Consider the following 13,196-nt stretch of genomic DNA (forward strand, 5'->3'; position numbering starts at 1 on the left):
TTTAGGTGTATTTTGTGCATGAAATTGCATTAAAATCGTCTGCCTAAGAAAAATTAAATTTTTTTGGGGACTTTTTTATGATTTTGGATGGCTTTTTGGTGGAAATAGGTGTCTTCCTCTACTTGGATTTCGCTGTCAATTTTTTTCTACACTTTTAGGTGTATTTTGTACATGAAATTGCATTGAAATCGTCTGCCTAAGAAAAATTGAATTTTTTTGAGGACTTTTTTATGATTTTGGATGGCTTTTTGGTGGAAATAGGTGTCTTCCTCTACTTGGATTTGGCTGTCAATTTTTTTCTACACTTTTAGGTGTATTTTGTGCATGAAATTGCATTAAAATCGTCTGCCTAAGAAAAATTAAATTTTTTTGGGGACTTTTTTATGATTTTGGATGGCTTTTTGGTGGAAATAGGTGTCTTCCTCTACTTGGATTTCGCTGTCAATTTTTTTCTACACTTTTAGGTGTATTTTGTACATGAAATTGCATTGAAATCGTCTGCCTAAGAAAAATTGAATTTTTTTGAGGACTTTTTTATGATTTTGGATGGCTTTTTGGTGGAAATAGGTGTCTTCCTCTACTTGGATTTGGCTGTCAATTTTTTTCTACACTTTTAGGTGTATTTTGTGCATGAAATTGCATTAAAATCGTCTGCCTAAGAAAAATTAAATTTTTTTGGGGACTTTTTTATGATTTTGGATGGCTTTTTGGTGGAAATAGGTGTCTTCCTCTACTTGGATTTGGCTGTCAATTTTTTTCTACTCTTTTAGGTGTATTTTGTACATGAAATTGCATTAAAATCGTCTGCCTAAGAAAAATTAAATTTTTTTGGGGACTTTTTTATGATTTTGGATGGCTTTTTGGTGGAAATAGGTGTCTTCCTCTACTTGGATTTGGCTGTCAATTTTTTTCTACTCTTTTAGGTGTATTTTGTACATGAAATTGCATTAAAATCGTCTGCCTAAGAAAAATTGAATTTTTTTGGGGACTTTTTTATGATTTTGGATGGCTTTTTGGTGGAAATAGTTGTCTTCCTCTACTTGGATTTGGCTGTCAATTTTTTTCTACACTTTTAGGTGTATTTTGTGCATGAAATTGCATTAAAATCGTCTGCCTAAGAAAAATTAAATTTTTTTGGGGACTTTTTTATGATTTTGGATGGCTTTTTGGTGGAAATAGTTGTCTTCCTCTACTTGGATTTGGCTGTCAATTTTTTTCTACACTTTTAGGTGTATTTTGTACATGAAATTGCATTAAAATCGTCTGCCTAAGAAAAATTGAATTTTTTTGGGGACTTTTTTATGATTTTGGATGGCTTTTTGGTGGAAATAGGTGTCTTCCTCTACTTGGATTTCGCTGTCAATTTTTTTCTACACTTTTAGGTGTATTTTGTACATGAAATTGCATTGAAATCGTCTGCCTAAGAAAGATTGAATTTTTTTGGGGACTTTTTTATGATTTTGGATGGCTTTTTGGTGGAAATAGGTGTCTTCCTCTACTTGGATTTGGCTGTCAATTTTTTTCTACACTTTTAGGTGTATTTTGTACATGAAATTGCATTAAAATCGTTTGCCTAAGAAAAATTGAATTTTTTTGGGGACTTTTTTATGATTTTGGATGGCTTTTTGGTGGAAATAGTTGTCTTCCTCTACTTGGATTTGGCTGTCAATTTTTTTCTACACTTTTAGGTGTATTTTGTGCATGAAATTGCATTAAAATCGTCTGCCTAAAAAAAATTAAATTTTTTTGGGGACTTTTTTATGATTTTGGATGGCTTTTTGGTGGAAATAGTTGTCTTCCTCTACTTGGATTTGGCTGTCAATTTTTTTCTACACTTTTAGGTGTATTTTGTGCATGAAATTGCATTAAAATCGTCTGCCTAAGAAAAATTAAATTTTTTTGGGGACTTTTTTATGATTTTGGATGGCTTTTTGGTGGAAATAGTTGTCTTCCTCTACTTGGATTTGGCTCTCAATTTTTTTCTACGCTTTTAGGTGTATTTTGTACATGAAATTGCATTAAAATCGTCTGCCTAAGAAAAATTGAATTTTTTTGGGGACTTTTTTATGATTTTGGATGGCTTTTTGGTGGAAATAGGTGTCTTCCTCTACTTGGATTTGGCTGTCAATTTTTTTCTACACTTTTAGGTGTATTTTGTACATGAAATTGCATTGAAATCGTCTGCCTAAGAAAAATTGAATTTTTTTGGGGACTTTTTTATGATTTTGGATGGCTTTTTGGTGGAAATAGGTGTCTTCCTCTACTTGGATTTGGCTGTCAATTTTTTTCTACACTTTTAGGTGTATTTTGTGCATGAAATTGCATTAAAATCGTCTGCCTAAGAAAAATTAAATTTTTTTGGGGACTTTTTTATGCTTTTGGATGGCTTTTTGGTGGAAATAGGTGTCTTCCTCTACTTGGATTTCGCTGTCAATTTTTTTCTACACTTTTAGGTGTATTTTGTACATGAAATTGCAGTGAAATCGTCTGCCTAAGAAAAATTGAATTTTTTTGGGGACTTTTTTATGATTTTGGATGGCTTTTTGGTGGAAATAGGTGTCTTCCTCTACTTGGATTTGGCTGTCAATTTTTTTCTACACTTTTAGGTGTATTTTGTGCATGAAATTGCATTAAAATCGTCTGCCTAAGAAAAATTAAATTTTTTTGGGGACTTTTTTATGATTTTGGATGGCTTTTTGGTGGAAATAGTTGTCTTCCTCTACTTGGATTTGGCTCTCAATTTTTTTCTACACTTTTAGGTGTATTTTGTACATGAAATTGCATTAAAATCGTCTGCCTAAGAAAAATTGAATTTTTTTGGGGACTTTTTTATGATTTTGGATGGCTTTTTGGTGGAAATAGGTGTCTTCCTCTACTTGGATTTCGCTGTCAATTTTTTTCTACACTTTTAGGTGTATTTTGTACATGAAATTGCATTGAAATCGTCTGCCTAAGAAAAATTGAATTTTTTTGGGGACTTTTTTATGATTTTGGATGGCTTTTTGGTGGAAATAGGTGTCTTCCTCTACTTGGATTTGGCTCTCAATTTTTTTCTACACTTTTAGGTGTATTTTGTGCATGAAATTGCATTAAAATCGTCTGCCTAAGAAAAATTAAATTTTTTTGGGGACTTTTTTATGATTTTGGATGGCTTTTTGGTGGAAATAGTTGTCTTCCTCTACTTGGATTTGGCTCTCAATTTTTTTCTACACTTTTAGGTGTATTTTGTACATGAAATTGCATTAAAATCGTCTGCCTAAGAAAAATTAAATTTTTTTGGGGACTTTTTTATGATTTTGGATGGCTTTTTGGTGGAAATAGGTGTCTTCCTCTACTTGGATTTCGCTGTCAATTTTTTTCTACACTTTTAGGTGTATTTTGTACATGAAATTGCATTGAAATCGTCTGCCTAAGAAAGATTGAATTTTTTTGGGGACTTTTTTATGATTTTGGATGGCTTTTTGGTGGAAATAGGTGTCTTCCTCTACTTGGATTTGGCTGTCAATTTTTTTCTACACTTTTAGGTGTATTTTGTACATGAAATTGCATTAAAATCGTCTGCCTAAGAAAAATTAAATTTTTTTGGGGACTTTTTTATGATTTTGGATGGCTTTTTGGTGGAAATAGGTGTCTTCCTCTACTTGGATTTGGCTCTCAATTTTTTTCTACACTTTTAGGTGTATTTTGTGCATGAAATTGCATTAAAATCGTCTGCCTAAGAAAAATTAAATTTTTTTGGGGACTTTTTTATGATTTTGGATGGCTTTTTGGTGGAAATAGTTGTCTTCCTCTACTTGGATTTGGCTCTCAATTTTTTTCTACACTTTTAGGTGTATTTTGTACATGAAATTGCATTAAAATCGTCTGCCTAAGAAAAATTGAATTTTTTTGGGGACTTTTTTATGATTTTGGATGGCTTTTTGGTGGAAATAGGTGTCTTCCTCTACTTGGATTTCGCTGTCAATTTTTTTCTACACTTTTAGGTGTATTTTGTGCATGAAATTGCATTGAAATCGTCTGCCTAAGAAAAATTGAATTTTTTTGGGGACTTTTTTATGATTTTGGATGGCTTTTTGGTGGAAATAGGTGTCTTCCTCTACTTGGATTTGGATGTCAATTTTTTTCTACTTTTTTAGGTGTATTTTGTGCATGAAATTGCATTAAAATCGTCTGCCTAAGAAAAATTGAATTTTTTTGGGGACTTTTTTATGATTTTGGATGGCTTTTTGGTGGAAATAGGTGTCTTCCTCTACTTGGATTTGGCTCTCAATTTTTTTTTACACTTTTAGGTGTATTTTGTGCATGAAATTGCATTAAAATCGTCTGCCTAAGAAAAATTGAATTTTTTTGGGGACTTTTTTATGATTTTGGATGGCTTTTTGGTGGAAATAGGTGTCTTCCTCTACTTGGATTTGGCTGTCAATTTTTTTCTACACTTTTAGGTGTATTTTGTACATGAAATTGCATTAAAATCGTCTGCCTAAGAAAAATTAAATTTTTTTGGGGACTTTTTTATGATTTTGGATGGCTTTTTGGTGGAAATAGGTGTCTTCCTCTACTTGGATTTGGCTGTCAATTTTTTTCTACACTTTTAGGTGTATTTTGTGCATGAAATTGCATTAAAATCGTCTGCCTAAGAAAAATTAAATTTTTTTGGGGACTTTTTTATGATTTTGGATGGCTTTTTGGTGGAAATAGGTGTCTTCCTCTACTTGGATTTGGCTGTCAATTTTTTTCTACCCTTTTAAGAGTATTTTGTGCATGAAATTGCATTAAAATCGTCTGCCTAAGAAAAATTAAATTTTTTTGGGGATTTTTTTATGATTTTGGATGGCTTTTTGGTGGAAATAGGTGTCTTCCTCTACTTGGATTTGGCTGTCAATTTTTTTCTACACTTTTAGGTGTATTTTGTGCAAATTTTCGAAAAACTTAATTCGCGAGATAATCGTTCCGGAATACCACCAATAAAATAGGGAAAAAGTTTCGAACAAAAAATGTATGGCGCACTTTTTGATTGGTCCAGCGGATGCTGAGCTACACTAAAAAATATTTTGGAAAAAAATTCGAAAAAATAAATTTGCGAGATAATCGATTCAGAATAACACCAAAGCAGTTAGAAGAAAGTTCTGAACAAAAAATGTATGGCGCACTTTTTGATTGGTCCAGCGGATGCTGAGCTAAACTAGAAAACAAATTCGGGAAAAATTTCGAAAAATTAAATTCGTGAGATAATCGTTTGGGAATACCACCAAAAAAATAGTCAAAAAGTTCCGAACAAAAAATGTATGGCGCACTTTTTAAATTGTCCAGGGGATGCTGAGCTAAACTAGAAAACAAATTCGTAAAAATTTTCGAAAAACTTAATTCGCGAGATAATCGTTCGGGAATACCACCAATAAAATAGGGAAAAAGTTTCGAACAAAAAATGTATGGCGCACTTTTTGATTATTCCAGTGGATTCTGAGCTAAACTAGAAAACAAATTCGGAAAAATTTTCGAAAAACTTAATTCGCGAGATAATCGTTCGGGAATACCACCAATAAAATAGGGAAAAAGTTTCGAACAAAAAATGTATGGCGCACTTTTTGACTGGTCCAGCGGATGCTGAGCTAAACTCAAAAATATTTTGGAAATAATTTTCGAAAAATTAAATTCGCGAGATAATCGATTCGGAATACCACCACAGTAATTAGAAGAAAGTTCTGGACAAAAAATGTATGGCGCACTTTTTGATTGGTCCAGCGGATGCTGAGCTAAACTAGAAAACAAATTCGGGATAAATTTCGAAAAAATAAATTCGTGAGATAATCGATTCGGAATAACACCAAAAAAATAGTCAAAAAGTTCCGAACAAAAAATGTATGGCGCACTTTTTAAATTGTCCAGGGGATGCTGAGCTAAACTAGAAAACAAATTCGTAAAAATTTTCGAAAAACTTAATTCGCGAGATAATCGTTCCGGAATACCACCAATAAAATAGGGAAAAAGTTTCGAACAAAAAATGTATGGCGCACTTTTTGATTGGTCCAGCGGATGCTGACCTACAGACAAAAATATTTTGGAAAAATTTTCGAAAAATTTAATTCGCGAGATAATCGTTCGGGAATACCGCCAAATTCTTTAGCAAAAAGTAGCGAACAAAAAATATATGGCGCACTTTTTGATTGGTCCAGTGGATGCTGAGCTAAACTAGAAAACAAATTCGGGAAAAATTTCGAAAAATTAAATTCGTGAGATAGAGTGTAACAAGAATTTTAATAGTAATTCCATACTAAACATTTTAGAATGTAATTTTAGTATTAGTAGTAAAAGTCAATTATAGTCAGAATGAACAAATAAAATTTCAATAATTTTTGTATGAGTAGCAAAAATATGTTTCAATCAGACAAAAAAGTTTTGTAGTAATTTTTCTATTAGTAGTAAAATCAAGTTTAAGTCAGACAGAAATTTGTAAATTCTTTTCATTGTTAACATTACTATACTAATAGTGAAATTCATTTCTAAAATAAAAATCACAATTTTAAATCGAATTTATTCGTTCTCTAAACCTAATAAAACATTTCCAACCTCATTTAAGAAGCATCGACTATGTTAATCAGCTTCACCGCATGTCCATTATATATTTTATTTATGATTATTAAATTACAAACAAGATCGCGATATAAATGATATTTATTTCAGACCACGAGCTCCGAGCGAGTAATCCCCTGACGGTTATAATGAAAGGGTTAGTAGGGAATAAGGCGTGAACTGATTTTAAAAATCGTTTACGAAGGCATAAACTGTGCTCGAAACACTGCACGCTTCATCGAAGAATATCATCGATATAAGCCTGATTCAAATTCGAGCAAACTCTCCCTCACTTGAAATCAGCAGTTTCGATATGTATATATATATATATATATATAGGTTATATAGAATTCGATCGGCCAAGGGGCTCTTATATTCTTAATCGACCGTAAATAATTGCGTTTATCACACCTATCATTTGAGCGTGGACCGCCGTGCAGATGCTAAACATAAATATATTCCAATATCGCAAAATCGCGTACTCTACTTTCACTTCTTGAAGAAAATTAACGTTTATATCAATCACAGTTATCGACATGATTCTCACAATATATTTTTTACCGTTATAAGTATTAATAAATATTTATCTTTAATTTATTTAAGAAAAAAAATTATTAACATTTATAGTGTGCGCAATATTCTTCGTTTTCCAATTACATAATGCTGATGAATCACTGTTATGGAGTAATGATTCCATAATTTACATCTGCACTGAAATTACGCTCTTTGGAAATTATTTCCACTAATTTATATCGCCATTAATTATTCCAATTGGTTACGTAGATAATATTCCATACTTTATCAAAAAATTATATGACAAATGTTGATTTTGGCAAATGGAATTTCTTACTTTATTTTCTTTATGTATAAAGAAAATTTACAAGGTTTTTTTTACATCTCTTTTTTTTTGGTGGATTTTCTATTCATCCGTTGCCCTTAAATCTCGATACCTTTTTGGAAGGTATATATATATATATATTGGAAGGGGTGTAGAATGTTATATGGTTCGGCGCCGTCTCGTCGTAAACAACGAGAGAAGAAGAACGCGTATAGAAATAAGAATCCGAATCGTCCGTTTGGCTGGTGATTGTCTGGCGGTTCGCATAAAGTATAAACCACCCACGACATAAAACCGTAGGAGTTATTGTAGTGCGTCACCTCGGCACCTGGAGTCCCCTTTCGCGCGCCAAGACGCGATCCAAGAATTTGCCAGCAACAACGACCAAAGATTGGAACCCCATACCTACGTAGATTATGGGAAACACCATGAACCGGACATTTATGACCGTGAAACGCGCGACGCACGAGAGAGGCACTCCATCGCGGATTTGATACAACTTAATCGCCGGAAGACACTCCAAGCACAATCCTTTTATATATATATATATACATATATATATACACCATCAGCCTGAGCTTTCAGACATCACCGCGATACCTATCCAATAAACAGTGTGAAGCACGGCCCCCGCAGTTTTTGGTTCTTTTAATGTCACGAGGAATCTCACTTTTTTCACTCTGTTTTTATTTTTATTCGACATATTCATATACCTGTATACCTTGGTTGAGAACAAAAAAAACAACAACTTTTAAACGGACTGTTAATGGTGCTTTTTGCTTATCTCAGAATATTTGATATTGATATTAAACAGTTTTTGTTGTTTTAAGTAATTGAAAATTTAATTATTTTTAAATTAAATAATTTTAGATATAATTATCAGGAAGTGAAAACAATTGAAGTTACAGTTATAAGTAGGAATTATCAACAAAAGAAGTTCTAATTATCGGGAAGTATAATTACTTGAAATTATTATCAGGAAGTATTAGGAATTGAAGAAACAACTGTCAGGGACTATCAATATAAGAAGTTCTAACTATCAGGAAGTATAAGTAATTAAAGTTGTAATTATCAGGAAGTCTATTTAATTCTAGTTATATTTATCAGGAAGTATAAATAATTGAAGTTATTATCAGGAAGTATTAGGAATTGAAGATACAACCGTCAGAGACTATCAATATAAGAAGTTCTAACTATCAGGAAGTATAAGTAATTGAAGTTGTAATTATCAGGAAGTCTATTTAATTCTAGTCATATTTATCAGGAAGTATATTTGATTGAAGTTATCATCATCAGGAAGTATATTTAATTGAAGTTATATTTATCGGGAAGTGTAGCTATTGAAGTTACATAAATTATCAGGAAGTATATTTGATTGAAGTTATATTTATCAGGAAGTATATTTAATAAAAGTTATAATTATTAGGAAGTGTAACTATTAAAGTTACAATAATTACCAGAAATAATTAGTAAACTAAGTTATAATTATCAGGAAGTCTATTTAATTCTAGTCGTATTTATCAGGAAGTATATTTGATTGAAGTTATTATTATCAGGAAGTATATTTTATTGAAGTTATATTTATCAAGAAGTGTAACTATTGAAGTTACAATAATTATCAGAAAGTATATTTAATAAAAGTTATAATTATTAGGAAGTGTAACTATTGAAGTTAAAATAATTACCAGAAATAATTAGTAAACTAAGTTATAATTATCAGGAAGTCTATTTAATTCTAGTCATATTTATCAGGAAGTATATTTAATTGAAGTTATATTTATCAGGAAGTGTAAGTATTGAAATTACAATAATTATCAGGAAGTATATTTGATTGAAGTTATATTTATCAGGAAGTATATTTAATAGAAGTTATAATTATTAGGAAGTGTAACTATTGAAGTTACAATAATTACCAGAAATAATTAGTAAACTAAGTTATAATTATCAGGAAGTATGTTTAATTCTAATTATATTTATCAGGAAGTATATTTAATTGAAGTTATATTTATCATGAAGTATAAATAATTGAAGTAAGAAGACGTTTAAATTATCAGAAAGTATATGATCCTCATTAGGCAGTAGAAATTACTGAAGCTATTATTGTCAGGAAGGCTACTAATTGTACCTTCAATAATTAGGAATTATTAGTAAGGAAAGCTTTAATTATCAGGAAGTTTAACTATGATTTTTATGGACTTTTGATTAAAATATTCACGTAGTTTTCTGAATTTAATAAATATTAACATTGTAGTTAATTGAAGAATGAAAAATTCGAAATTCAAGGATATTTTCTTTTATATATAATCGACAGCTTTTTGTTTATTGAGAATCAAAATGAGGTTACTTTTTCAGACATTTTTTCATGGACCAATGGTCATGTGCGCTCAAGTGTGGCATTTCATGCACCCTCGTCCACAGCATCAAGCCTCGTGATTACGAATTCGCTACGATCTGCATTATTTTCATCGCTCCACCAACTCAAAGCGGTGTCCTTTCATGTTTTCTGCTATGATCACTTTATATCTTTTTTTTTTTTTATTTTTCTTTCATCTATAAAAATTTATATATTGTACTATTTTCTATATACATTGTCTCCCTTTTTTATATTCTGAAATTATAACCATATTCTTCTTGAAAATTGGAATTAGACAAGGCTAATTCAAAAAGTATAAATCTTTTTTTTTTTTAGTTGAATCATTTTTCATCTTTAATCTCTAATTCTCTATAAAGGGTTGTGAGAATCTCGATTAATTTTCATAGGAAAAAAAAGGAACGATAAATTCCTTTCACTCCTAATTTGGAAATTATTGTATACTAATTTGGTTGGAAATCAAACTGAATGAAATAGAGAAAGAATCAATTAAAAAAAAAAGAAATATTCTTGAAATACATATATATATATACGATAAGATATGCCAATCAGACGTCAAAATTTCTTTGATAGTTTAAAAGACGTAAAAGGTTTTGATCCAAAACTTGCATCACACAGTGGGCTCTTTAATGAAATCCAATATGCCGATCGACGAGTCGCTAAAAGCTTCCACTTAAATGGATACAGGTGCTTGGTTCCAAATGCAATCTACTCGATTGCATGACGTGAAACTGTTAGCCACCTCTGTATTCATAAATATTTGATGATCTCTCGACCATTTCTCCGATTGCTGCTGCCGCGCGCGTTTCAAGAGAGAGAAAGAGAACCACAAATTCTTCTCTCTCAACAAACCAACGATTTTATCAAATATTCTGAACCAGTCTAATCATACACATATTAAAAACCAATCTTTCAAATCCTAGCCTACAATTCTTGTCCAAAAATTTTAAACATCAAAAATTTCACAAATAAACAATTCACGTTAATCAAGAAAGTCTCGATCGTTCAAGGTGAGACTATAAAAATAGACTAGTTACTCTTTGCTTTCTTTTTCCAATATCTGTAAAACTTGTTTTATTTCGATTACTGATCGAACTTCGATGTTTCAATTATCTTATCGTAATTATATGATACACTTTTAGCAAATGAGGTTATTTAAATTTATATCGTGACATAAATAACATATTCCAATTGGTACAAATTAATCCATATGAGGATTAATCAGATCAAAAGCTAGTTATTAAAAAAATTTTTTTATATTTTTAAACTCGTTTAATTCAACAGGTTTTAAAAATTTAATGCATATTATAAAGTTATATTGAAGGCGTCTAATATAAGTTATACTGAAGACGCAAAACTTATCAGTAAAAAAATTATATTTCTGAAGCAATTTTCAAGATATATATATATATATATATTTTTTTTTTTTTGAAAAAATGAAATTATAATTATTAGAAAGTATATGTAATTTTATAATTATCAGGAAGTACAACTAATTAAAGCTATAGTTATTAGATATTATCAGTGACAGAAGTTTTAATTATCAGGAAGTATAGGTAATTCAAGATAAAGCTGTTAGGATTTATCAGTAAAAGAAGTTTTAATTATCAGGAAGTATAATTAATTGAAATTATTATCAGGAAGTATTAGTAACTGAAGATAGAACTGCTAGGAATTATCAGTAAAAAAAGTTTAAATAATCAGGAAGTATGATTAATTGAAGTTATTATCAGGAAGTATTAGTAACTGAAGATAGAAATGCTAGGGATTATCAGTAAAAGAAGTTCCAATTATCAGGAAGTGTAAGTAATTGAAGTTATTGTCAGGAAGTATTAGGAATTGAAGATACAACTGTCAGGAATTAAAAATAAAAGAAGTTTCAATTATCAGGTAGTATGATTAATTGAAGTTATTATCAGGAAGTATTAGTAACTGAAGATAGAACTGCTAGGGATTATCAGTAAAAGAAGTTCCAATTATCAGGAAGTGTAAGTAATTGAAGTTATTGTCAGGAAGTATTAGGAATTGAAGATACAACTGTCAGGAATTAATAATAAAAGAAGTTTCAATTATCAGGACTTACAATTAATTGAAGTTATTATCAGGAAGTATTGTAAATTGAAGATACAACTGTCAATAAAGTAAGTACTGTCAGTTTTATAAGTAAAAGAATTTTTAATTATCAGGAAGTTAAAGTATAATTGAAGATATAATTAAAGCTATAAATTTTAAATAACTTAAAAGTTAAAGGTATTGACGAAGAATATTTAATATTTTTAAAATAAATTGTATTTAAATGTGTATTTAATTTTCTAAGACTATTTTTCCAAATCTTAACGCATTGAATATGCGGATGTATACATAGACGCAGGAGAATGAGTAAAAGATTTATACTTCAAAGACTTGTTAAGCAGCCTTGTACTTAGCGATAATGAATATTCTTCTGGTTCGCGTAACTGACGCCCACAGTCCCATAATTCAATCTTCGATGCAATTCGTATAAATATTTATCACACATATGAACAACTGAAACGCGTTGTTATATACTATATCAATATTAATTCATATTTTCAATTGTGTGACACACACGATATTATAACAACTTACATTGATATCTCGTCATTTTTCCCTTGACTTTCAACACGTCAACTGAATTTTACTTCATATGTGAATATATACTTATACGAGTTGATCCGTTAATTAATCTTGTCCAATAAAAGCAACTTAAAACGAGCAATTATACTTTTTTCTTTTTGCTTTGAAATATATTTCTTCTCTTTTTATATTCTTGCACCAAGACGTGTGCCTTTTTCCAAGATAATTTATTTTATAACGCTTGTCATTCTAGCTTTGCCAATTACTTTCTTCTTACTGTGTTAATTATGCTATGTTAATTATCCCCGCGCAGTCATCCTCTCTCACATTATACATTTCTACAGTGAATATAAATTGACATATTATCCAGAAAGTTAAGTTGATTAATAATTCTAATTTTTTTTTTTATCATCAATCGTAAATTTTCGTTGTATATATGTAAAGTTTTATATTTTTCCAATGGTAATATCTCATTTCCACCTACAGGGAAAAAATAAGGTTAAATAAACTTTTAAACTGTAATTACTTTAAACCTATACTGGCAATATTTTGGCTTCATTTAATTACTTGTTTTAATTAAAAAGTTGAATCAGTAATAATTCCATAAATAATCGTATGGGTTTAATTCTTTAATTACAAAAAGTAATTTTTACAAAAATAATTCAATTAAGGGCACTTTTTTAACTTCAATCTTGTTTGATCATTAACATATACTTCCTGATAATTAAAACTTATTTTACTGATGATTTCTAATACATTTAGCTTCAATTAGTTATAGTTCCTGATAATTAAAACGTCTAACACTGATAATTCCTAATAAAT

The 13,196-nt window shown here is 30.1% G+C and overlaps 1 long non-coding RNA gene across 4 annotated transcripts; it reads left to right on the top strand.

Moving 5' to 3' along the window:
* Positions 1-1,241: 1,241 nt before the first annotated feature.
* On the top strand, positions 1,242-4,716 carry LOC127288473 (uncharacterized). 4 transcript variants are annotated; one of them, XR_007844046.1, is made up of 5 exons: positions 1,242-1,332; positions 1,792-1,841; positions 1,995-2,147; positions 4,137-4,239; positions 4,546-4,716. It is a non-coding gene; the product is annotated as an uncharacterized LOC127288473 (long non-coding RNA). The 4 variants fall into 4 exon arrangements; XR_007844048.1 differs by lacking the exons at positions 1,792-1,841; positions 4,137-4,239; positions 4,546-4,716 and adding exons at positions 1,639-1,688; positions 4,290-4,473; XR_007844045.1 differs by lacking the exons at positions 4,137-4,239; positions 4,546-4,716 and adding an exon at positions 4,290-4,472.
* The last annotated feature ends 8,480 nt before the right edge of the window (positions 4,717-13,196 follow it).

This window comes from Leptopilina boulardi, unplaced genomic scaffold (genome assembly GCF_019393585.1).
Source record: "Leptopilina boulardi isolate dan_hultmark-lab unplaced genomic scaffold, ZJU_Lbou_2.1 LbouV2_386, whole genome shotgun sequence".
NCBI lineage: Eukaryota > Metazoa > Arthropoda > Insecta > Hymenoptera > Figitidae > Leptopilina > Leptopilina boulardi.